Here is a 23341-nt window from a genome sequence, read left to right as displayed (position 1 = left end):
AGTAGAACCTTGGGAGTTTCACAGAGGGTATGAATTGAGGGACGATAATCAAAAATTGGGACTAGCTTGTGGAAGACTAAAATGCTATGTTGTGGATTTTGGACTTTATTCTTTTTGTGTTGTTAAGGAATTGCAAGGTTTGTATCAAAGATACATGAAGAACTTTCTCATTGGAGAACTTTCTCTTAGAAAGAGAAAATTTGTGACAGTGTGGTGGCTCATTCCTGTAAGGTTAGCATTGTAGAAAGCCAAGGTAGGTGGATCTCTTGAGCTCAGGAGTTCAAGACCAGCCTGGAAAACTTAGTAAGACCCCATCTCTCCTGAAAAATACCAAAATTTAGCTGGTCCTGGTCATGCATGTCTGTAATAGTAGCTGCTTGGAAGGCTTGGGTCAGATAATCCTTGAGCCTAGGAGGCGGAGGTTGGAGAGAGCCAGGATTGCCCCTGTGCACTCCAGCCTGGTTGATAGTGAGACCCTGTGTTAAAGAAAGAAATACAACAAATGTGTGTTTTGATAAGTTGGAAAGGCTAGAAACTTAGAATAATGTATTATCAATCTCTGCAATAACCGAGGGAACCCTAAAGTGCCAACTAGAATTTTTACTATTATTACTGCATTGGCTGAGGTTTAAGAACAGAGTCCCTCAATTAAACAGAAGCACCAATCATCTTACAGTTTGAGTAACCCCCTCACAGCTGTGCCAATTGAAGGTAGGACAGACTCCAATCAATATTTTACTACCTTCTTTTCTATTTATAATAAGATGGGTTAGAGATAAAGGTGTTGTTGGCTTTGTGCATTTAATATTTTAGTGACAATTTATTCCCTCTATTTAAAAGGTATAGGTGCTTTTTGCAGAATCAAACCCAAATAGGAAAATCCTAAGAAAATAAAGATTAGAGGTATCTTAGCAAATGCATTAGCATGTCATTCTTCTGTTGGAATCACAATAAGTTGCCAAAATATAGTACTACCCTGATGTTACTCACATATCACAGTAGGTAGTGAGGGAGTCCTTGGGAAGTAATGTTGGGATTCTGGAAACGGGTAATTTTTTGTTTCATTACATCCTACTGTTATTGGAAAGAAATGGGAATTGTTTGAAACGTGTTCTGTGAAATTAGATGACAATATCTATAACAGCCGAAATGAACAGATGTAAAGTTTAAGAGAAACGTGTATTGACTCTTGACTACTTGCAGTTTTTTTTAATCCTCTCAGCAAGGCAGTTTATTTATTTGTTTTATATATATATATATTATTGCATTTTAGGTTTTGGGGTAATGTGAAGAACATGCAAGATTGTTGCATAGGTACATACATGGCAATGTGGTTTGCTGCCTTCCTCCCTATCACCTGTATCTGGCATTTCTCCCCATGTTATCCCTCCCCAACTCCCCACGCCACACTGTCCCTCCCCTAGATCCCCCCACAGACCCCAGTGTGTGATGCTCCCCTCCCTCTGTTCAAGTGTTCTCATTGTTCAACACCCGCCTATGAGTGAGAACACGCAGTGTTTAATTTTCTGTTCTTGTGTCAGTTTGCTGAGAATGATGGTTTTCAGGTTCATCCATGTGCCTCCAAAGGACACAAACTCATCGTTTTTTATGGCTGCATAGTATTCCATGGTGTATATGTGCCACATTTTCCCAGTCCAGTCTATCATCGATGGGCATTTGGGTTGGTTCCAGGTCTTTGCTATTGTAAACAGTACTGCAATGAACATTTGCATGCATCTGTCCTTATGATAGAACGATTTATAATCCTTTGGATATATACCCAGGAATGGGATTGCTGGATCAAATGGAAGTTCTATTTCTAGGCCCTTGAGGAATCGCCACACTGTCTTCTACAATGGTTGAACTAGTTTCCATTCCCACCAACAGTGTAAAAGTGTTCCTTTTTCTCCACATCCTCTCCAGTATCTGTTGTCTCCGGATTTTTTAATGATCACCATTCTAACTGGCATGAGATGGTATCTCAGTGTGGTTTTGATTCTTCCTAATCATAAGTGTGTTATGTTTTCCATCTGTTTGTGTCCTGTCTTATTTCCTTGAGCAGTGGTTTGTAGTTCTTATTGAAAAACTCCTTCACATATTTTGTTAGTTGTATTCCTGGGTATTTTATGTTCTTCGTAACAATTGTGAATGGGAGTTTAATTTCTAACTGCTAAGTTTCTGCAATCTAGTCATCTTTACTCTGGATAGTACTATATTTTAATGTCAAAAATTTAAAAAGCAGCATACTTGCCTTTATTTTATAAAAGTATTTTAATGTATATTTTTATTATTTCTCTAGCGACATATGCAGTTTATTTTTATTGTTTGCTTTTAATTTAGAGATGAAACAACATTGTTACAGGAAACTGAAAAGTGATTCTAAAATTATTTAGTAAATTTTGTTTCATTAAAATATTTCTCATTGGGTCATTTTGTATTTCCAGTGAACTACATATTACATATCAAAAATTAAAGACAAAAATGTGCCTCAGAATCTTTATTTAAAGCAATATATTAATCTGAAGAACGTTTCACTTTTTAACATAACTATTTCTTAGAATCAGTGTTTTATTTTGAGACCTTAGCTGGAGGTTCTAGCACAATAGCACAACTGCTAGTATATCCTGGTTGATGAACAGTCCTCCCGCCAAGAAGGTTGTTCTCTTCATTGAGCTCTCAGCTTCAGGAGGGATACACGTGGAAACAAAAGGTTGGAAGGGGATGCCTGCGTTGCCAGACAGAGTAGCCAAAACAACACTTGTGATCAACTGGGTGATGTTACACCCTGATCACCTGAACTAGTTGATTTTCAAATATGCATATACATCACTAGATTTTTTTTTCAAAGAAATTGTAACTACATGTTAACTTATAAAATAGAAATCATGTACCAGTATCAAAATATCTTAATTTGGTAAGTTCTACATTTTTATGATGAAAGGAAAATTTAACATATCTTAATGTATAAATAGTTTAAGGCAATATTTAGATTAGAATACTAGAATTTCTCAAAATAAAGGTATTTTAAATTATTTAAGTACTAGGCTTCTTACTAGGTTTGAAGCCTATTCTCATTAGTGATATATTTACTTACCAAATACTGCAGTATATTGTTTATATATGTATTTTAGATTTTTTCATTCAAATTTAAACTAAAATTTGGGATATAACATTAAATTCTGAGATTACACTTTATGTTGAGCTAATAGCTCCCTACATGTTGGTTACAGATGAAATGTTGAAGTCTAATTCTGTTTCTCCTTAGTAAGTAAATTAACAAGAGTTTTATTATTTCCGTATAGCAGAATTGGAATTTATCTGAAGCAATACTCATTCCTCATTATACGGTATATTTTCCGTAACTTCTGCTGTGTATATTGTAAACAAACATGTTTTTCTAACAAAAAAGACTGCTGTGACTTTTTTTATAGTGTGCATCAATTGGGTTACATGTGAAAGATACTGAATTTCCTGGAAAACAATAATGAAGTTATGGAAGATCGTCACTTGATATTGCTTAACTCGTTAGTTCTGCTTTAAAATATTCTTGGAAATCCGTATATTTTTTTCTTGATTTCTTTCAGTAGCCAGTGTAAACTTTGTTACAAGAGACAAGAACAAAGGAAAAATCAGACAAAATATTATTGTAGGATGTCTTAGGTCTGTTAAAACTAATGAAAATGGTTTAAATTTAAAAAATAGTGATGTAATCTCCTTCCTAATAATTATGCAGGAGAATACACACATGGTAGTTAAAATATTAATGATCTAAAAATAATATATCCTATTAGGTCTGTGGTATTTTTATAATATTGTTATCAGAATATGAAAAAAAGAATTTCCAAAGAAGAATGTGAAACTCATGTGAGAGTAGAAAGTTTGCATGACCTTAGTCTTCAAGAAGTGTAAGTTTTGTGAAGTCCATCAACTTCAGGATAAATTACAAATTCCTTAACTTAGTAAAGAAGAGATTTGGTAACTGGCCATCACCCACATCTTCAGCTTTGTTTCTGCTATCTTCTCACATCTTCATTATACTTTTGTCAGTTTTGGGGATGTGTACTTTCCTAAACATTGTTTCTGTCTATTTTTGGCAAATGGTAGTTTCTCAGTTTTCCCCAAGATCAGTGTTCAAGACTCAGGTTAGATGAAGTGTCACTGTGTAATTATTGCATTCTTTGTAACCTACCATCCAACAGTTTTCAAATGACTTTTTAACTGTGTTGAAAAAGTAGTGAGCAAACACTTGTTCAGTATCTAGATTTTTATTTTTAGTGCATTTATTGCATAATTTTTGGTCATAAAATATTCATATGATAAATAAGTGATGTTAGAGTTAGTAGATAGATATGAATTCAAGCAAAGTATATTGTCCTTGTTAAGGTTTATTTCTGTAATTCAGCAGATTATGTCTTTCCTCCTTTCAATAAGCATATCTTGTAGTTTTTGCCTAAATATTTCTATAAGAAAAAATAGAATTATGAAATGTGTTTTGCATTCACAAATTATTCATAAAAGAATGATATTTGAATTTTTACAAATTTAGATGTCTTTTGTTACACCCAGTGATATCAGCCCTGCTCACCTCTGATGTCAGTGAGTTTACTACAGTTCATTTCTACATGGGTGGGTCAGCCTGTAGTGCAAAAGACTTAAGACCAGTGTAGGCGTTTTGGGTACACACAAATGCAACAGGATCACAAGGCTTCACATCAGTTAACATAATCTGTGCTCCCAGGAGTTAATTCCAATTGGCATCAGTGATACTGAAATTTGGTTATAATTAAACAAGGAAGGAGACTGAAAACCCAGACACAAGTTTACAATGGACTAAGTCCCATTGTTAATTATCAGAGCTATCAGAGTTTAAAATTGTAGTTTTTATTAATGATATCACACAATCAAACACACAGAGTATGCATGTATCTATCCCGGAATTCTCCCTTGTCATCATTTTATGAATAAAAGAAAGATAGCCATTTTTTTATATTTAACTTTATCTAGAAAATACATGGTCTGGACAAAAAATAAAAGAAAATATGGTCTCTATTTCTACTTGATACAGGGTCTTCTTTTCCAGTGGAAGATGGGTTATATTCATCTTTTTTTAAACACTTATACATCAGAGATGTTTAATTAAAAGAACCCAGAATTGAGGAATTTTAGTATCGTTTTATTTTTCATCATATTATTGTCAGTGCTCTCTTAGCTGTGGATTTCACAGTTTGCCTTCCACAAAGTCTTTAGGATCCCATGATTAGAAGCAAGGAGAGGGAGAAGTGTATACAAGTCAAGTTAAAGAGCTAGAAATCACTTCATAGAGATATAAAATAATAGAGTGTTCATTTTTATATTTGTTAATCCACCATTGCTATATTTTTTATTTTATGTGATGAATTTTTATCATTTAGGAAGCGACATAGTACTCAAGGTTGATTTTTATTTTTTGTCTTAAGTCAAAGAACATGAAATCAAGGCTCAGAATGCCTTTGTTTATTCTATTGTTACTATTCTCATGTTAATGATTTTTATTTAGAAGTTTCTAGAACATTTTGAATCTATTTCTTATGAAGTTAATGGAAAAGTTGTTGTAAAGGCTCAACTATGGAGCAATTTATTACTTTTTAGGTGTTAAGAAAATCTTTTTTTTTGAAGGGTTAGATCAATTTTATTCTACATTTGAACATCAAATTCCATGGCTAAGGAAGCCCATATAATGGGCAACTTTTAGTAGAATCCTTTAGGTTAGATTGTAAATTATAATTCTGTCAATTTCCACTTGCAGTATCCCATCATGTCACATGAAGGAAGCTACTGTTGTCAAAATCTTAAAGCTTAATTTTCAGAAATCAGAGTGTTATATAAATCTGAAGAAAGATGAATGTGAGTTGGGTTATTTAGTTTGTCTTTTCCCTTTTCACTTGAGTTATATGTAAACAATAAGGCACAACATTTTTTCCTAATCTTTATTGTAGGGTGAAGGGGAAGAAGCAATGATGGTCAAGAGTAGAAAGAAAGAATTTGTAGAGGAAAAATAATATTCTTGTTGCAACCTCATAGAAAGAGTATCTCCTAATTTGTTGTTTTTTAGTTTCTTATTTATTATAGTTTAGTTTGCTGCAACTAATCTTTCTAGTTTCATTTAATAGAACCATGATAATTATATGTGATTTGAATTATATTTTATAGAATATTCAATGTTCCATAGTAGTTTATATGGTATATGGCTATTGACATGTATTTACATTTATGTACAAATTAACTATGAGTATAGATAACCATGTGACTGCAAGTATATTTTCATAGGTTCAAAGGAGAGGAAATCAGAATGTATTATAGCAGAATTGTAACCCAGAAGTCATTAGAAGCTGTGTTTGATCTAGAAACAATCAACCCTGCCTGTTTCTGTCTCATGGTGGTTAATAATTCTCTCTCCTATTTTTTTTGTGTGTTTCTTCAGTGTTTCTTTTTCTGTATATCTGTTCTGATCTCCCATTATTGCTGACCTGTTGACTTCTGATTTTTTCTTCCTAGTCAATTTAATTTTTTCTCTTCTCATAGTTTCTGCCTGTTCACAGTTTCTCCTATGAATTATGAGGTAACTATAATCAGTTTTAATGACTTTAACTCCAAGTTTTCTCCTAGCTTTTAGATCCTGATGCTAGCTGACTTGTTCTCTTTAGGTTTCTCATTTTGAATTCTAACAGGGATTTGATTTGCCCAACTTCTCTTTTGGCATCAGAATATGTTAGAAATTAATTCAGATATTTAAATTGGATATTGTTAGTCCAGTCAACTGTAGATGTTAGATTCACATCATGAGATGAAGTTAAGTTTAGAAGAGACCATGAGTGTATAAAGAAAAATATCACAAAGTAGTTAAGTCTGAAGTTCCTGGAGCAGGAGCCTTATCTGTTTAACTTACAAGATTTTTATGCACAACAATACTAGGAAAAGGAAATTTATATTATAATTTGGATATTCATACATTCAAATAATATTTTTTATGTGACATTCAATTAGTGTGAGCCAAGCACTGTTCTAGGGTGCAAGGTTTAATTACTGATCAAAATTAAAGTAAACTGCCTGCTCTTATGGAGCCTGCATCAGCATTGAGAGAAATAATAATAACAAATGAAAAATAAAGTGAGAAGTGGCAAAAGGGTGATGTTAAATGTTATGGAAAAGAATAAAGCAAGTTAAAAAGTCCAGAGATCTACTGTTTTCATCTAGGGTGGTGAAAGCAATTATGTTACATTACATTGTTAGCTTTGTTCCCTTTGAAAAGATTTGAATAGAGACATGAATCAAACCCCTCCGTGGCTGATTACCTCCGACTATTCTGAAAGGAGTTTTCTCACACTGATATATTTTAATATCCTTAAAACAAGGTTTCAGTGTTTTTTGTTTTTGTTCCTTGTTTGCTTTACACTACATAGAAAAAAGAATATTGATAAGAATAGTGTCTCCTTTATTTTGTATTGAATAAAGTTTTACAGTCAGTATTGAGTCTCATTCCCAAGGGATGGGATAGCTGCTTATGGTCCTGTCTAAGAGAAAAATATAAGAATCTGAGTCCTCAATTATTGCTGAAAAGAAAGCCCAATGTAGGACTAAGTATGAAATGAGATACCATTTCTTGGGTATTCTTATGGTCGAATGTTTGTGTTTTTACAAAATACTAACCTCCAAGATGATTTTATTAGGAGGTGAGACTTTGCTTTTTTTTTTTTTTTTTTGAGACTGAGTCTTGCCCTTTCGCCAGGCTGGAGCACAGTGGCACAATATCGGGTCACTGCAACCTCCGACTCCCAGGTTTAATAGATTCTTCCGCCTCAGCATCCTGAATAGCGGGTACTACAGGCGCGTGCCCCAATGCCCAGCTAAATTTTATATTTTTAGTAAAGATGAGGTTTCACCATGTTGGCCAGGATGGTCTTGATCTCTTCACCTCATGATCTGCCCGCCTTGGCCTACCAAAGTGCTGGAATTACAGGTGTGAGCCACTAAGCCTGACTGAGGTGAGACATTTTTTTAAGGTAATTACATCATGATGGCAAAACATTCATGCATGGGCTTCGTGCCTTATAAAAGAGGTTCCTGAGCAATCTTTTCTCCATCCACCACGTAAACACATCAGGAAGGCCCTGTCTATGAACCTGGAAATGGGGCCTCTTCAGACACTAAATCTGCTGGTCCCTTTATCTCAGATTTCCTAGCCACGAAAACCGTTGAGAAATATCTTTTTATTTGTTTATATTCTACCCGATGTATAGTATTTTGTTATATCATCCCTCAAGGACTCAGCCATGTGTTAGTTACGTAATGGGTCAATCATATCTCGAACACAACTCATTTTATATTCCCATGTCGATCTTAAGTTTTCATGCCTTGTTGCATTACATCAAATCTCATCAATCTTAAATTTAGATATCTTGTTGCATTACATCAAATCTCTCAAAGTAGAATCCCATATTCAACTCAATCCTATTTTCTCTCATGTTCCTTCCAGATGCAGTAGGTCGTCAGTACACATGAAACATCTGGAAAATACATTCTCTTCTTTCTTTTGCCGTGGTCTTCATCCTTTCTTTGTAGTTTTTACCTTAAATTATTGTGACATCCTCCCAACTAGTCTCTGTGACACGAATTCTTTTCTGTCCCAGAGTTGTTATGCAAAATAGACAAAGGTGATCTTTCTGTACATTGACTTAAAATTATCTTGAAGCTCCTCATTGCGTTATGTGAACATTCCAAACACTAAGCTCTGGTATTGGTCTGACTTAGATTTGAATAGGTTTACCATTCCATGCTTTATTTCTCTTTACCACCCCAATCTCCCTTGGCATGCAAAACTCTTACTCTTCCTTCAAGACCCATTTCAAATGTCATTATTTAATGGGAAGGGAAATACCTCCTATAAATGCTGACTCTTTTTGTGCGGAATAATCTGTAAAATAATCTCTACTTTTATGTTCTCTACTTATACCCTCTCTTGTCTCACTAAGGAGAGATGGAAAGACTTCTGATTGGTAAGTTTTAGAGGAAGAACTCGGCACTTACGCTTCTGCCATTTCATCTCACATTCATTGTGGAGCTGGCTGATAGAGAGGACATGTGTTTTTTTCCTAATCTTTCTGCCATGAGTTTAGAGATACCTGCTCTAATCTGCCTAATCTGAGACCCAGTGTTAGCCTATTATTAGCATGTATTTAAGGCCCTTATAAAGTGTATGTACTCAATAGATAATTGTTAAACAGATTTTGAATGAATATGAAAAGATAAATTTGGTTTTTCATTTATCTGAAGAGGGTTGTCAAGGAAATGTGATGATTTGGTGTATCCCTCTTTATTCACAATAATCTACTTCAGAAAACTTTCTCTAAAATCTTTGGCAAGTGTAAGTACCTCTTCAGTGAATACTAAATTATCTGTGCAGTAGAATTGCTGTGAAGTGCTTAGAAAATTTTCTACAAATTCTCGGACATACTACAAAGATTGTGAGATGGTACATTGGAGGTCTAGGTAAAGAACTAATTATTTTAACCAGCAGTGCAGACAGTCCTTCAAATACAGTTTGATTACTGTCTACAAGTTCTCAAAGAAGTTTGTTTACATCTGATTAGTGTGTTTTATTTATTCAAACTCCTATTTTTCTATAGTAGGTTGTGATTAGGGATGTTTGGTCTTAGGAGTTGAAAAACATAATACAGAACCTGAAACCTGCTAACAAACAATACTTGTTTGTTAAATATATGTTTGTTGATGAAGACACACAGGAGGCTTGTGTTTTCTAATTTTGAAGTAAGAATTTTGGGATATTTAAAAAAGAACACAAGACATAATTATTGTATTAAGTACTCTTATGTTAACCCACTGAGAGTCCAACATTCAATTTTTCCAATTGAGTAGCTTCTAGCATGTTTAAGAAATATTAATCATCTTTCTTTATGCATCATTCATAAATATACACTAAACTGACAGAAAGTCTTTTTACAAAATCCAGGGTGAAATAATAGTAATAAGAAATCTGTCCTATCAGGGGTCACAGGAATGCTAAGATTGCTGTCTGGATCTTCGCTGACCATGCTGTCTCAGGTGGTACTTTCTGCTGCTGCCAAAGTGGCTCCCTCTCTGAAGAATGCAGCCTTCCTAGGTCCAGGGGTATTACAAGCAACAAGGACCTTTCACACAGGGCAGCCACACCTTGCCCATGTACCACCTCTTCCTGAATATGGAGGAAAAGTTCGACATGGACTGATCCCTGAGGAATTCTTTCAGTATCTTTATCCTAAAACTGGTGTAACAGGACCTTGTGTGCTTGGAACTGGGCTTATCTTATATGCTTTATCCAAAGAAATATATATGATTACCGGAGAGACCATCACTGGCCTAGGAGTAATAGGGTTATATATCTTCGGAGTTAAAAAATATGGTCCTTCTCTTGCAGCATTTGCTGATAAACTCAATGAGCAAAAACTTGCCCAACTGGAAGAGGCAAAGCAGGCTTCCATCAAACAAATACAGATGCAGTTGATACAGAGAAGGCACAGCAGGCACTGGTTCAGAAGTGCCATTACCTTTTTGATGTGCAGAGGAATAACATTGCTTTGGCTATGGAGGTTACTTACCAGGAACGACTGCATAGGGTATATAAGGAAGTAAGGAATTGCCTGGACTATCAAGTATCTGTGCAGAACATGATGCGTCGAAAGGAACAGGAGCACATGACAAGTTGGGTGGAGAAGCACGTGGTGCAGAGCATCTCTGCACAGCAGGAAAAGGAGACAATTGCCAAGTGCATTGCTGACCTACAGCTGCTGTCAAAGAAGGCTCAAGCACAGCCAGTTATGTAAATGTATCTATTCCAATTGAAACAGCTAGAAAGTTGACTGACTACATGGAAACGAGTCTATGTGACAAAATCTTTCTGTATTGGTGTCTACTGAAGTTATGGTTTACCTCTCCCAAAAATGAAAAGTTTGTTTTAAATAGTGAGAGAACGAAATCTCTATCGGCCAGTCAACTATTTCTATCCTTCTTACTCTGTATTTGAGTTATTCTATGATCACTTCTGTATAAGCAGTTTGCCTTTATAAAAACTTGCTGCCTGACTAAAGATTACCATGTTATAGTTTAAATTTGTAATTAATTTACCATCTTTCAATAAAGTGACAATTGAATGACAAAAAAAAGAAATCTATGCTATGCATAATGTATTTTTTTAATAAATGTTATCATGAGTTTTAGACACATAAAAGGTCTCAGGTTGGCTAGCTTTCACTTATATGTACTTTTTCATCTAACCTCAACAGCAAGTTTGCTAGGCAATAGAAAGAAAATATTTTTTTAAAAAACGTTATCTATGAATTCTCCTCAATGGAGGCACAAGCAATATTTGATGCATTACTTACAGAGTGAAAAGAAAAGGGGTGAAAATCAGAATATCTCCTTTGCAGCTGTGTTTTGGTATTCAAGACAACACCTGCATGGGGTAAAATTTCTAGTATTATAAACCTTTGGCAGAAAGGAAAAGGAGACTGCCTGAAAAAGGGGACTATGTCTTTGGGGATTCCTTTTGGCTATTTCAGTAACAGATGTACTAGCTAGAGCTTTGGATTTTGAAAATCTCATGTAGCATGGAGAAGCACTGCATCCTTTGTTTGAAAAGCCTCATGGTAAATTGATATGTTTAATATGTATTTAGAAATTGACACTATATGAGACAGAAACATCCCCTTAAGTATCTTCATTTTGTCTTATAGTAATTTATTACATATAGTTCTGATATGATTATGGTATTTGTATAAGTCCAAAACTGATAATTTTGTAAATGCATACATACTCAGGTTGAGATCTGCATGTATTCCAAGTCTGAAGTATCAAGTGATAAATATTATTGTGAATATCTGTTTTATTTATATATATGTCATATCTTCAGGACACACAGGCACTCTTATACACTCTTGGCTTCCTTAATGTCATCAGTCTTTATTATCATTGGAAAAATAATCATATCTTTTTATTTTGTCATATAAATACAACTGGTCAAGATTTTTCTTTCACAAGGTTTATAGTTGAATAACATTGATAAGATAAACAGTAAAGGAACTACTTGCCTTCTATAAACATTGATTGTCTTCACTGGAAGTTTAAATATAATTTAGAAGAAAATGTTCTAATGATAGAAGTAACAAAGCATATCTAATGGTAAATGCTATTTTAATGGCTTTGAGTTAGTTTATGGGAACAGTTTTTATATCTAATATCAACACTAGGAACTTTCATCATAGCCACAGTAATTTCCTCAAGAATTATTTTGCATAGAAGTATTGCACTTTTAAAAGCCACCCAGGAAGAAGTGTCCAAATTATTGTACTATTTCTAGTATTCTGTTATGTCTTTGCAATCTATTTGGGGGTCATAAGAAATGTAAGGAAACACTGGTAATATTCCATCATAAAATGAATGAAATCCTGCTATTTGTAACAACCTGGGTAAAGGTGGAAGTAGGTTTTTCTAAGTGAAATAAGCCAGTCATAGACAATTAATATGTGATCTCACTTATTTGTAGAACCTAAAAAAGTTGGAACTCAGAAACAGAGAGTAGAAAGGTGGTTGCCAGGGACTGGATGTCGTGGAAGAGGGGAAATGTTGGTCAAAGAGAACAAACTGCCAGTTACAACAGAAATATGTATAGCTTGGTGACTATGCTTAATACTAAATTCTACGTATATATTGTATACTTCGAATTTGCTAAGAGAGTAGTAATAGGTATTCTCACGTCTACATACACACACTCCTATATAGTTACAATAAGAGGTGGTTCTGAATATGTGTAAGTTAATTTGAATGTGGTAATTGTTCTATGATATGTCCATACATCGAATCATAACCCAGTATTTCTTTAAAGCATATATATATATATGCTTTATCTATATACATCTATATATATATAGATATCTCTCTCTCTCTCTCTATATATATATATATATCTATATATCTCTCTCTCTCTATATATATATATAGATATATATATATATATATATAGAGAGAGAGTCAATTATACTTAAAGGTTCTTTTCAAGTAACGTGCAGAGAGATTTGGTAAAGAGTTGCAAACATGTATTATTTATTAAAGAAATATAAAGCCTGTGATAGAAATTCTTCACTATTAATACTAGTCAGCAATATATAAGAAATAATAGGCTGTTATCTGTTAAATCATCTTTTATTTCCTGTTCAAAGAAGGGTTTTATTAAAATAGGCTGTTTGGGCATCAGTACATTTAGTAATAGATTTAAAATAGTTACCAAAATTTTGTAGTATTAAGTGCTGATTTTCACAATTTATATCAACATTTTGACTCATTTATCATCTTATATTCCTTTAAGTTGAAAACAAATTATTCACAGCAAAAACAACTTTAACAAAAAGTTAGAGCAGTTGGGTTTATGGGTTGATTTTTGTCACTTGTAAGTTATTGAATCTTTAAAAATAATGTTCATTCTCTCTGTTTCAGTTTTAGCAAATGTAAAACATCAAAAACAAACTACATAATTTATAAGGTTCATTTCTTTTCCAACATTTTTCAATCAACATATTTATTGATTGCTTACTATGTACCTGATTTCTGTTTGTGAAGCATACCTGTAGTTATTGTGACTGTTGTGATAAAGAAGACTAAGTTTTCCCTACTTTGGAGTTAATGTTCTTATCGTAGAACAGATAGTAAACAAATAAGGTAAAAAGTACTTGATTTGAGATAGCAGTAAGTGTAACAGCAAGTAAGGAAAGGAATAGTAAGGGACTGCAATGGGGTGCTATTTGATTAACATTTTCTCAGAGCCAAATGAGAAGAACCTAGTCATAGAAAGATGTATAAATTGTTTTCACTGTGGAGGCAGGAAGAATTTTCCATGCTATGCTAGTGAATTTGATGGGGTCAAGGAATAATGAGAAGTCCAGTACTGCTGGAACATTGTATGCAAAAGAGAGTTAGTAGGAGAGAGGTCTAAGATGTTTTTGGAGTCGGTCAGGTGCTGTTGCACACTCGAAGCACTTTGGGAGGCTGATTACAAGTCAATCACACGAGGTCAGGAGTTTGAGTCCAGCCTGGCCAACATGATGAAACCTTGTGTCTACTATGATAATACAAAAAAATTAGTTGAGTGTGATAGCAGGTGCCTGAAATCCTAGCTACGTGGGTGGCTAAGGCAAGAGAATCTCTTGAATGTGGCAGGCAGAGGTTGTGGTTTGCCAAGATAGCACCATTGCTCTGCAGCCTGGGTGACAAAGTGAGACTGTGTCTTCAAAAAAAAAAAAAAAAAAGTGCTTGGAGTCAAATAGCAAAAAATTATGTTGCATTTGTTAAGGAGTTTGGATTGTATTTTAAATGGTTTGAGCAGCCATTGAGAAGTTTCAATAATGTATCTGATGTCTTTTAATTTATCTAATTAAAACAGTAATATGACATGTATAGAAAATATTTCTGTGCTGTGAATTGTGCACTAGTTGCATGTGTTTGTGTATGGATATGAGTTATACATATACATTTGTAGATATAATTTAAAACATATCCTCTAAACACTTCTAATAATTGAAAGTATGTCAATAAAAATATAGTTTAAAAATAAGAGCATCCAATTAAAATCTTAGTATGTAGAAAGATAGTGTGAGATACTTATTTACACCAGGATGTTGGATGTCATTGTACTTGGGAGTGAGGGATCTGCTACAGTAGGAGTACCTACTGCCTATAGTTGTGAATCAGCAAATGGAACAAACCATGTTATTAGACGTGGATGATAATTTGTGGCTTGGGTGTTGGAAAACAGCTGTTGATATGAAGAAACATTATCTGCCAGACCATAAAACAAAATCACAGAGAAAACAACATAGGAAGTAATAGTGTGAGGTCTACTGCTGGTCTTTTTCATTTTTGAAAAATTATATTTAAGTTCTGGTGTAAATGTGCGGATCATGTAGGTTTGTTACACAGGTATATGTGTCATGGTGGTTTAATGCACCCATTCATCTGTCATCTACATTAGGTATTTTTCCTAATGGTATCCCTCCCCTAGCACCCCCGGTCCCCCAATAGGCTCTTGTGTGTGATGTTCCCCTTTCTGTGCCCATGTATTCTCATTTTTCAACTCCAACTTATGAGTGAGAGAATGTGCGGTATTTTTTTTTGTGTTCTTGTGTCAGTTTGGTGAGAGTGATAGTTTCTAGGTTTATCCATGTTCCTGTCAAAGAAATGAACTCATCATTTTTTATGGCTGCATAATAATCCATGGTGTATATGTGCCATATGTTCTTTAGGCAGCATATCATTAATGTACAGTTGGGTTGGTTCCAAGTCTTTGCTGTTGTAAACAGTGATGTAATATACATACGTGTGCATGTGTCTTTATAGTGGAATGATTTTTAATCCTTTGGGTATATGCACCATAATGGAATTGCTGGTTCGAATGGTATTTCTACTTCCAGATACTTGAGGAATCTTCAGTGTCTTCCACAGTGCTTCAATAATTTACACTCCCACCACCAGTGTAAAAGTGTTCCTATTTCTTTAGATCTTTTCCAGCAACTATTTGCTGATATTTTAATGATCGCCATTCTGAGTGTCATCAGATGGTATCTCGATGTGGTTTTGATTTGGATTTTTCTTATCACTAGTGATGATGAGCGTCTTTTCATATATTTATTGGCTGCATAAATGTCTGCTTTTGAAAAGTGTCTGCTCATATCCTTCACCTACTTTTTGATGGGGTTGTTTTTTCTTTTTTTTTTTTAAGTTGTTCAAGTTCTTTGTAGATTCTGATTATTAGCTGTTTGTCAGAGGGGTAAATTGTAAAAAATTTTTTCCATTCTGTTGGCTTCTGGTTCACTGTAATGCTAGTTTCTTTTATTGTGCAGTTCAATTAGATCCCATTTGTCTATTTTGGTTTTTGTTGCCATTGCTTTTGGTGTTTTAGTCATGAAGTCTTTGCCTATGCCTTTGTCCTGAATGGTATTGCCTATTAACTAGGTTTTCTTCTAGGTTTTTTATGGTATTAGGTCTTAGATTTAAATCCTTAATCCATCTGGAGTTAATTTTTATATAAAGTGTAAGGAGAGATCCAGTTTCTGCTTTCTGCAGATGGCTCATCTGTTTCCCCAATACCATTTATAAAATAGGGAGTCCTTTCTGCATTACCTGTTTTTGGCAGGTTTGTTCAACATTAGATGGCTGTATATGTGTGGTGTTAATTCTGAGGTCTCTGTTCTCTTTGATTGGTGTATATCCCTGTTTTTGTACCACAACTATGCTGTTTTAGTTACTGTAGCCTTGTAGTATAGTTTGAAGTCAGGTAGCATGATGCCTCCATGATTGTATATTTTCCTTAATATTGTTTTGGCTATGTGGGCTCTCTTTTGGTTACATATGAAGTTTAAGGTGTTTTTTTCCAAATCTGTCACAAAAGTCACTTTGGTAGCTTGATGGGGATAGCATTGAATTTATAAATTTCTCTCGGCAGTATAGTCATTTTCATGATATGGATTCTTTCTAACATTGTGCATGGAATAATTTTCCATCTGTTTGTGTCCTGTTATTTCCTGGAGCAGTTGTTTGTAGTTCTCCTTGAAGATATCCTTCACGTATATTGTTAGTTGTAGTTCTAGGTATTTCATTCTTTTTGTAGCAATTGTGTATGGGAACTCACTCATGATTTGGCTCTCTGTTCGTCCATTATTGGTGTGTAGTCATACTTGTGATTTTTGCACATTGATTTTGTATCCTGAGGTTTGCTTAAGTTGCTTATCAGGTTAAGGAGATTTTGGGCTGAGTAGATGGGGGGGTCTCCTAAATATGCAATTATGTTGTCTACAAATAGAGACAATTTGACTTCCTATTTTCCAAATTGAATACCTTGAATTCCTTTTTCTTTCCTGATTGACCTGTTGAGAAGTTCTAATAGTATGTTGAATAAGAGTGGTGAGAGAGGGCATCCTTGTCTTGTGCTAGTTTACTAAGGGAATGCTTCTTGTTTTTGCCCATTCATTATGATACTGGCTGTGGGTTTGTCATAAATAGCTTTTATTATTTTGAGATATGTTCCATCAATACCTAGTTTATTTAGAGTTTTTAGCATGAAGAGCTGTTGAATTCTGTCAAGGACTTTTTCTGCATCAATTGAGGTAATCATGTGGTTTTTGTCCTTGGTTCCGTTTGTGTAATGGATTAAGTTTATAGATTTGCATATGTTGAAGCAGCCTTTTATCCCTGGGATCGTTATGGATAAGCTTTTTGATGTGGTATTGTATTCAGTTTTGCAGTATTTTATTGAGGATTTTTTCATCTATGTGCATCATGGATATTGGCCTGAAATTTTCTTTTTTATTTGTATCTCTTACAGGCTTTGGTATCAGGATGATGCTGGTCTAATAAAATGAGTTAGGGAGGTTTTCCTCTTTTTTATTGTTTGGTATAGTTTCAGAAGAAATGGTAACATCTACTCTTTGCACCCCTGGTAGAATTCAGCTGTGAACCTGTCTGGACCTGGACTCTTTTGGTCGGTAGGCTATTCATTGGTGCCTTAACTTCAGACCTTGTTATTGGTCTGTTCAGGGATTCAAACTATTCCTGGTTTAGTCTTAGGAGGGTGTAAGTGTCCAGGAATTTATCCATTTTTTTCTAGACTTTTTTGTTAATGTGCATAGAGAGTTTGATGTAATCTTTGATGATAGTTTATATTTCTGTGGAATTGGTTGTGATATCCGCTTTACCATTTTTTATTGCATCTATTCGATTCTTCCCTGTTTTCATTTTCATTAGTCTGGCTAGTGGTCTATTGATTGTCTTGATGTATTTTAAAAATAAGCTCCTGGATTTATTGATATATTTTAAAGAGTTTTTTGTATCTTTATCTCCTTCAGTTCTGCTCTGATCTTAGTTATTTCTTGCTTTCTGTTAGCCTTCAAATTTGTTTTATCTTACTCCTCTTTTTCTTTTAATCATAATGTTAGGGTGTCTATTTTGATCTTTTCTTGCTTCTCATTAAGTGTTACAAATTTCCTGCTAGAATCTGCTTTAAATGTGTCCCAGAGATTCTCTTTCATTGTGTCTTTGTTCTAACTGGTTTCGAAGAACATCTTTATTTCTGCCTTAGTTTCATTATTGATTCAGTAGTTATTCAGCAGCACGTTGTTCAGTTTCTGTGTAATTGTGCAGTTCTCATTTAGTTGCACTGTGGTCCAAGAGACTGTTTGCTATGTTTGTTATGATTTCTGTTATTTTCAATTTGCTGAGGAGTGATTTACTTCCGACTATGTGGTCAATTTTAGAGTAAGCATTATGTGGTACTGAGAAGAATGTATAACCTGTGGATTTGGGGTGAAGAGTTCTGTAGATGTTTATTAAGTCTGCTTCACCCAGATCTTAGGTTAAGGTCCTGAATATCCTTGTAAATTTTCTGTCTTGTTGATCTGTCTAATATGGACAGTGGAGTGATAAAGTCTCCCACCATTATTGTGTGGGAGTCTAAGTCCATTTGTAGGTCAGGAAGAACTTGCTGTATGCATCTGGGTGATCCTCTATTGGTTGCATGTATATTTTGGATAGTTCGCTCTTCTTGTTACATTGTTCCCTTTACCAATCTGTAATGCCCTTGTTTGTCTTTTTTCATCTTTGTTGGTTTAAAGTCTGTTTTATCAGAGAGTAGGATTGAATGCTTGCTTTTTTTCTGCTCTCTATTTGCTTGGTAAATTTTCCTCCATCCCTCTTATTTTGAGCCTCTGTGTGTCTTTGCACATGAGATGGGTCTCCTTAATACAGCACACAGATGGGTGTTGACTCTTTATCCAATTTGCCAGTCTGTGTCTTTTCATTTGGGCATTTATCCCATTTACATTTCATGTTAACACTGCTATGTATGAATTTGATCCTCACTAGCTCTTTTGCCATTTTGATGCTAGCTCTTTGTGTGTGTGTGTGTGTGTGTGTGTGTGTGTGTTATTTGATGCAGTTTCTTCATAGTGTTGATTGTCTTTACAATTTGGTATGTTTTTGCAATGGCTGGTACCAGTTGTTTCTTTCCATGTTTTGTGCTTCTTTCAGGAGTTCTTGTAAGGCAGGCCTGGTGGTTATGAAATCTCTCAGAAGTTGCTTTTTTGTAAATTATTTTATTTCTACTTATGAAGCTTAGTTTGACTGCATATGAAATTCTAGGTTGAAAATTATTTTATTTAAGGGTATTGAATATTGGTCCCCACTCCCTTCTGGCTTGTAGGGTTTCTGCCAAGAGTTCCACTGTGATTCTGATGGTCTTCCCTTTTTGGGTAACTCAACCTTTCTCTCTAACTGCTCTTACCATTTTTTTTCTTCATTTCAACCCTGTGAATCTGACAATTATGTGCCTTGGGGTTGCTGTTCTGGAGGAACATTTTTATGGTGTTTCTTGTATTTACTGAGTTTGAATGTTGGCCTGCCTTGTTATGTTGTGGAAGGTCTCCTGGATGATGTCCTGAAGAGTGTTTTCAATTTGATCTTATTCTCCTTGTCACATTCAGGTACATTTATCAATCATAGATTTGTTCTTTTCATATAATCCAATATTTCTTGGAGGGTTTGTACATTTCTTTTCGCTCTTTATTCTCTAATCTTGATTTCTCATTTTTTTAATTGAGTTGACTTTAATCTCTGATATCCTTTCTTCTGCTTTATTGATTTGGTTATTGAAAATTGTGTATGCTTCTAAAAGTTCTCATACTGTGTTTTTCAGCTCCATCAATTTATGTTCTTCTCTACATTGTTTATTATAGTTAGTATTTTGTATAACGTTTTTTATAGATTATGATTTTCCTTGCATCGAGTTAGAACATGCTCCTTTAGCTTGGAGAATTTTCTTATCTCCCACCTTCTGAAGTCTTGTTCTGTGAATTTGTCAAACTTGTTCTCGTCTAGTTTCATTTCCTTGCTGGTGAGGAGTTGTGATCCCTTGGAGAAGAGTCATTCTTCTTTTTTGAGATTTCAGCATTTTTTGCAGTTGTTTCTTACCATGTTTGTGGATTTACCTACCTTTTGTATTTGAAGTTATTGACTTTTGGATGGGGTCTCTGAGTGGATGCTCTTTCTGTTGATGTTGAAACTGTTTTTTTTTTTCTTCTGTTTTATAGTTTTCCTTTTAACAGTCATTGACCAAAGCCTATTCAAAGTCTGAAGGCAAGGGAGGCTTGATGCTGTAGTCTAGATGACAGACTCCCAGGGCACAGAGTGAGACAGAGAAAAGTAGACATTGATTTTTGTGAACACACAGAGGTGAACCCGGTGTGTCTGTTTACATAGTTAATTCTCAGAACAGTATTTTGTAGGTACTTTTGTTTTCCCAATTTCAAAAATGTGAAATGTCCCTATGTCACAAACCACAGAGGTTAGGTACTGTATTTCTGTAAGTGCTCAAGTAAAGACTTAATCTCGTTTTCCAGGGTAAGTATTGAGAGCAATGTTTTTGCTCCTTAAGATTGTGGTTATGGTTGTTGTTCCTTAAGATTGTGGTTGAAGAAGGGCCAATTCTCAATATGAGACTCATCATTCCTTTTGGTGATACACACTGCACTGGCAGCATCTGTTATTACCAACTTAAGGGAGATAAAGGCAGCCTTTAGGAGAATATTCATGATTGTGAATAGGATTCCTTCCTTCGTTTCCAATTGAAAAATTCCCAAAAAATAATATGTTGACATCTACTTTCCAGTTGAATGACTGATTACCCCACCACAATTGCTCACCTGACTCATGATATCAGAATAGGAGGACAGACCTTTGAACATTTAATAGCTCATTCTGATAGAGTGAGTCAAGATTGGCCCCTCACTTAAATTCCTGGGTCCATAGATATACAGAAGATAAATTATGACCATTTACAGAAGAACTACATATTGAACACCACAAGGAAGTTTGTGCGTAAGTGGAATTTATATGGTGTCATAATCTGGGGATCAGTTGCAAGGTGTGACCTCATCTTTTCCGGGACCAACAAATCTTAAGGAAGCTGTTGGGAATTCAGTTGTTCACTAATGATGCCTGTTGAGGTCAAGCTGGACACTTGTGTTGTGTAGGTAAGCAGTTGGTCAGCAATAATGGTTTATGGAGCAGAGACCTCCATTTCACCAACAGCAAAAATGTTAAATGCCCTTTTTCTTTTGAATTGATCATGAAAGTGAAGCTTTTCAATGAATATGAGAGTATACAATTAATTGGAATTAGTCTGCTTTTACAAAAGTTAGAAAATCAAACTGCCGATTCTTCTTAGAATACTTCTTTTCATAATAAAACTGGTTTGACAGAGGACTGCTGGTAAACAGTATTAGCAGCTGGTATTAGTAAATGTAAGATAATTTCATGTTATAATTGAATGAGTTAAATATGCTTTGATTTTAGATCATACTTTTGAATCACATATTCTTTTGAGAACAAAGTAATGCATAAATAAGTAAATATATTCTAGTCCTCAGGTTTTGTTACTCTTATGTTTTAAGTAAAATTATATTTTTTTACTAATTTAGATTTACTTCAGCAGACTTTTTGGGCTACTGACCTTTTGAAAGTCTATTGAGTGTAATTAGTTGTATAATTTTAATCTACCTTACTGAAGAAGAAAATCTATACTCATCCTCCTCCTCAATGTTGCTCTGCTTCCTCATATTCCTGTCCTTTCTCTTCTTCTATTTCTTAAGTGACTAAAGCATTTAGAGGGGTACCTGGTACATAGGAATGAGCTAGTGATAATAGTTCCAGTAGATAGCATCATCATTCTAATAGTTTTTGTGTTTGTTAATAACATTTACCATATCTACCAACACAGAAATTTTGGTACCCTCCTTCACTGATTGCTTTCATGTGTTAACTTTCTTCCTTTTCCATATACACAGTGCTGCCTTATTTTGTCTGTCATCACCTTACTGTGAATCAATCTCATTATGTAGGACTGGCCTTTATCCTCTATCCCACTGTTATTTAGTTTGGGCCCACACCATCTCATGTCTATACAAATACCAGCCACCCCAGAGGATCCCTGTTGATATGGATTGGCTCTGTGTCCCCACCCAAATGTCATCTGGAATTGTAATCACCATGTGTCAAGGGAGGGAGATGATTGGATCATGGGGGAAGTTTCCCCCATGTTGTTCTTGTGATGGTGAGTGGGTTCTCATGAGATCTGATGATGTGGTAAGTGTTTGACAGTTCTCCTTAACACATTATGTCTCTCCTGCTGTGTTGTGAAGAAGGTGCCTTTGCCTTTTCTGCCATGATTGTAAGTTTCCTGAGGCCTCCTAGCTATGATTCCTATTAAGGCTGTTGAACTGTTTGTTAAACCTCTTTCCTTAATAATTACCCAGTCTGAAGTTGTAATCATTATAACACTGTTAAAAGGGACTAATATACCCATCTTTGGCTGCAATCTGTAGTGGAATACCTTCTGGCCCTTTCCCCGCTAAGCTCCAATGGGTGAAATATCTGTGGAACCAAGGGGTATGTGCTTACCTATATCTTGTGTCCTCCACCATTCCACACTGCATTGCAGAAACACAGAACTCTTCCAGGGACTCTTCCCAGGTGTTGGGAGGGGAGTTACATCACTGAGTATGGCCAAACCTTCTTTGTTGTCTGGATGTGATGGGAATTGGAGGTGGTAGTAGAGGATGGTTTTTTGCATGAGTTCCCTTGTAGTGATAGGGGAGGTGGAGGAGGCAACATTTATCTTCTCCTTCTCCCCTGGCCTATAAATATTAACCGCAAGTCTTTCTGGATATATGAAATAATTTCCTAATTAGCCATCCTCTTGATAGTCTCTTGTTACTCATTCCTTTCCCTGTCTTAATACTTTCTGGTAGCTTCCTATAAGTCATGTGAAAAGTTTAACCTTTTGGTAAGACACAGGAAGAGTTTATAGTTTGTCCCATTTTCAATTTTTGACCTCAGTCTTAAGAGATTCTGTTTTCCATTTCTTGTGAGCCTCTCAAAATTTTCCTTACACATTGTACTTTTTTACATGTTTATGTAAAAATACATGTTTTTCCAGTTTTTTTTTTGAAGTCCTTTTCCATCTTTCTTCCTTTTAGAATACGTTCACTTATTCTTCAATATTCCAGTTAAATGTAACAATTCCTGTATAAATTTTCTGGTTTCCTATTGATTGTTTCTTCCTCCTGTGTCCTAACCCACCTTTCACCTCCCTTGATTACAATACTTTTTCTTCTATATTTTACATATTTTTTTGAGTTTCTGTTGTCTTTGTCAGAACCTGAATCATTCAATGATAGAGGGCTAATTTATATTTTTAGGCGTTTATATTGTT

The 23341-nt window shown here is 34.9% G+C and overlaps 1 pseudogene; it reads left to right on the top strand.

The window, feature by feature from the left end:
• Positions 1–9832: 9832 nt before the first annotated feature.
• Positions 9833–11141, top strand: LOC108592362 (ATP synthase peripheral stalk subunit b, mitochondrial pseudogene; annotated as a pseudogene).
• The last annotated feature ends 12200 nt before the right edge of the window (positions 11142–23341 follow it).

The sequence above is a fragment of the Callithrix jacchus genome, chromosome 6, assembly GCF_049354715.1.
Source record: "Callithrix jacchus isolate 240 chromosome 6, calJac240_pri, whole genome shotgun sequence".
NCBI lineage: Eukaryota > Metazoa > Chordata > Mammalia > Primates > Cebidae > Callithrix > Callithrix jacchus.
This window is presented reverse-complemented; position numbering and strand designations above follow the sequence as displayed.